Source organism: Rana temporaria, chromosome 10, assembly GCF_905171775.1.
Source record: "Rana temporaria chromosome 10, aRanTem1.1, whole genome shotgun sequence".
Classification (NCBI taxonomy): Eukaryota; Metazoa; Chordata; class Amphibia; order Anura; family Ranidae; genus Rana; species Rana temporaria.
The window spans coordinates 61,618,604-61,623,058 of NC_053498.1; positions in this window are offsets into that span (position 1 = coordinate 61,618,604).

The window sequence follows — 4,455 nt, forward strand, 5'->3', positions numbered from 1 at the left end:
AGACTGACACGCAGCACCACCGATCGCGCCCCTGTGCCAGCTGTTATCCTAAAAGACATCATATGACGTCCAGTCAGTAAAATGTAACCACCGTCCGGCAGTCATTTCGCTATAGGCTGGGCGGGAAGTGATTAAAGAGGTTGTTTCCTTATAGCAGGTTACACCTCCTGTGTGTGTGAGCCATCTCCTCCGCCCCCTACCCTCCTGCCACTATTACTAGCTGCCATAAAGTTACTGCCAGCCCATCTGTTCTATCAAGCCATACTACACAGTGTACATGTTTGTATAAAATGGTGCCTCTAAATACCTTATTTCAGTTTTTGGCTGGTCACATGACCTCCAGTCGATCTCCTTCCCCGATCTAAGGGTTACAGCGGGAGAGACTGAGCAGATAGCACAATAGTCACGTGACCTGTTTCCGGGGGGAGATCTCTGCCCCTCCCACTGTAGCCCTTAGATCGGGGGAGTAAAGTGGCTGAAGGCTGGAGCTCATGTGACTGGCCAGAAACAAACTGAAATTAGGTGAAATTGTATACAAACATGTACACGGTGTAGGTATGGCTTAATAGAACAGAGGGGCTGGCAGTAATCCTTCTTTGAGTTTAGAACCACTTTAATTTTGTACAGTTTTGCTGCCAAAAACGTTGCACTTGGAAAGAAACCGTGCTAGATTTCCTGCAATAAAAAATAAAAAACTATAAAAATAACAGTTAAGGATCTATTTATAAATGTTTTCACTCAAAATTCACATAGCTTTCACCCACGGAAAAGGTGTGTGTATTCTAAGTGAAAATTGTGTTAATCTTTTGGGAAAATATTTATAGACATCCTAATACTTAAAGGGGTTGTAAAGGTAAAGGTTTTTTCACCTTAATGCATTCTATGCCGGGGGGTGGGGCCGAGTGATACAGTGAGCAGCTATGGCCGCCGGCTGTATCACGGGAGCGTGCCCGCAAGCACTCAACACCATGCGAGCTCACTCGCATTAAGGTGTTGAATCCTTGCGGGGGGGGGGGGGAGACGAGTCAGACGCCGAGGGACCCCAGAAAACCAGGTTCGAGGCCACTCTGTGCAAAACGAGCTGCACAGTGGAGGTAAGTTTAACATGTTTGTTATTTTTAAAAAAAATTCCTTTAGTGATTCTTTAACCATTAACTTTTGAGAAGTATTCTAAAATAATTTAAATAAATGTGCAATACAATAATAAAAAAATGCTAAGGTTATTTTGTCTGTTAGTGTATAATTCATCCACTGGTAAAGGTTTGGGAAATATCAATAAATATGTATTTATGTCTCCATTTTGCTTCTCCCTTGGTTTAGACAATTTCTTTACTGTCAGAGACCCGCACTGTCCCTGAGTTGTCCCCATGTCAGTTTTACAGCTCCTCGTTCCCAACGTGCAACACTTTTATATGTTAATATCAAGTACTAGGAACTCCCTAGAGTCCAGTCTCCGGCCTGTGATTCTCTTTCATGTCTTCCCTTTCAAATTAATGTTACACACAGTGCCTGTCTCATTCCCTTTCTACATCTCATTTTCTGTCCCTGAACATCTAAATTTCACTTTTTCTTGCCAGACTACTTTATATATTATCCCTTTTTCTCTCTGTATCTTTTGGCTTATATAGCCTCTTCACCCTTATACAGACATTAAAGCACAATTAAATCCTTTACATACCTTATGTACAGGTACCTCTTAAAAAATTACCTATAAGCTTTCCTTTTCTCTTATTTTCTAGTTTATTATCATTATGCCTAAAAATCTCCCTCTGCTCATATAGCCTTAAGAATTCATCATTTTCAGGTAAACATTTATAACAGCCCCTTAAGTTGCCCATTGATATATATTTGTATACAAATTCACCCACACATTTTGCTATATTGTGTCATTTACTAGAGGGTTTGCAGGGTTACATAGTTGCATAGTTACATAGCAAGTAAGTTTGAATAAAGACAATAGTCTATCCAGTTCAACCTGTGTCAGTGTCTATAATTAAATTACCTGACGTGCATTGCGCTAAACGACGTCGCACAGACGGCATTTGTTTCAGACGTTAACGTAAATGGCGTCCAGCGCCATTCACGGATGACTTACGCAAACGACGTTGTTTTTTAATTTTCGGCGCGGGAACGACGGCCATACTTAACATGGCTTAGAACAACTAGGGCTCAGCCCTAATTTTTACGCGGCGTAACTCGGCGGAAATGACGTAAAGTTAGATCGCCGTAACTATTCATTTGCATATTCTACGGCGACCGCAATAGCCTCGCCACCTAGCGGCCGGCCTAGAATTGCATCCTTAAGATCCGACAGTGTAATTCAATTACACCTGTCGGATCTTAGGGCTAGCTATGCGTAACTGATTCTATGAATTAGTCGCATAGTTAGGACGGCCCTAACACAGAGATACGACGGCGTATCAGGAGATACGCCGTCGTATCTCTTTTGTGAATCTGGCCCCTTGTGTGGCCCTGTGTCCTCTTACACTCCCTGAGACTAAATAGTTTTTTTCCTATGCTGGGATCACCATTAAGGTATTTGTAAATCGCTATCATGTCCCCTGTCAAGTGTCACTTCTCCAGGGAGAATACGTTTAATGTGATGTCAGCAGTACAACACTGGATCTAAGAAAGGAGTGGATCTAAGAAAAGAGTTGAGACTGGGAGAGTGTTTGAGTCAGTGGCGGCTGGTGCTCCAAATTTTTTGGGGGATGCAAACAAACGAAAAAAAAAAAACAATTGCAGCCTAACTGTGCCCATCAAACACAGCTACTGTGCCCATCAATTGCAACCACTGTGCTCATCAAAGGCAGCCACTGTGCCCATCAAATGCAGCCACTGTGCCCATCAAATGCAGCCACTGTGCCCATCAAATGCAGCCACTGTGCCCATCAACTGTCGCCACTGTGTCATCAATTGTCACCACTGTGCCATCAATTGTCGCCACTGTGCCATGCCATCAAATGCAGCCACTGTGCCATGCCATCAAACGCAGCCACTGTGCCATCATTTATCGCCACTGTGCCCATCAATTGTCACCACTGTACCATGCCATCAAACGCAGCCACTGTGCCATCAATTGTCGCCACTGTGCCCATTGTCACCACTGTGCCCATCAATTGTCACCACTGTGCCCATCAATTGTCACCACTGTGCCCATCAATTATCACCACTGTGCCATCAATTGTCGCCACTGTGCCCAGCAATTGTCGCCACTGTGCCCAGCAATTGTCGCCACTGTGCCCAGCAATTGTAGCCACTGTGCCATCAATTGTTGCCACTGTGCCCAGCAATTGTCACCACTCTATCACTGTGACATGCCAAACGCAGCCACTGTGCCATCAAACGCAGCCACTGTGCCATGCTATCAAACGCAGCCACTGTGCCATCAATTGTTACCAATGTGCCATCAATTGTCACCACTGTGCCCAGCAATTGTCACCACTATGCCATGCCATCAAACGCAGCCACTGTGCCATTAATTGTCACCACTGCACCATCAATTGTCACCACTGTGCCCAGCAATTGTCGCCACTGTGCCATCAATTGTCACCACTGTGCCATCAATTGTCGCCACTGTGCCCAGCAATTGTCGCCACTGTGCCCAGCAATTGTCGCCACTGTGCCCAGCAATTGTAGCCACTGTGCCATCAATTGTTGCCACTGTGCCCAGCAATTGTCACCACTCTGCCATCAATTGTCGCCACTGTGCCCAGTAGCCACTGTGCCCATCAATTGTCGACCACTATGCCCATCAATTTTCCCCACTGTGCCCTGTAAAATGCCCCCCCCCACCCCGCCTGGCACTTACCTTTCTGGGGTCAGCCATCCTGCTTCTACCGTCCCTCAATGTCTTCTCCCGCCCTTGATGATTCTTCAGCCAATCAGGTTACCGGTATACCTAATTGGCTGAGACACCTGTCAGTCTTATCCAAGGAACACACCCCCCGTGCGTCCCTTGGATAAGCATCTGGAAGTCGTTTACAGCCTGAGGGTTGAAATCGGAAAGCCACTGGCTCTGATAGGCACTTCCACAGCCAACCAGCTGCCGTTATTCAGATGGCCGGCGCTCGCCAGGGGGCCGGCCATCTGAATAGTCGGTGGCAGCGGCAATACACAGATTCATGCAATGCATGAATCTATGTATTGTATACTGTGACTGTGCGAGAGGGGGTGGTGCTCCGGAGCCCTCTATGGACGCACCGCCACTGGTTTGAGTCATAGAAGGTGGTGTGACAGGAAGGACCCAAGGGATGACTATATGGAGAACCACAGCAGATAGTGGGTTGTAGTGTTATAGTAAACACAAGTGAAAACATCTTGCTTCACAATAACATGCAACCTTGTCCCTTAACATGCAACCTTGTCCCTTGTCCTTAAATTTTTACTCCAGACTGGGCACTCTACCCCCAACCCCTTTGATTAACTCATTGGGGCAGGCTTTGATGCTCTGAG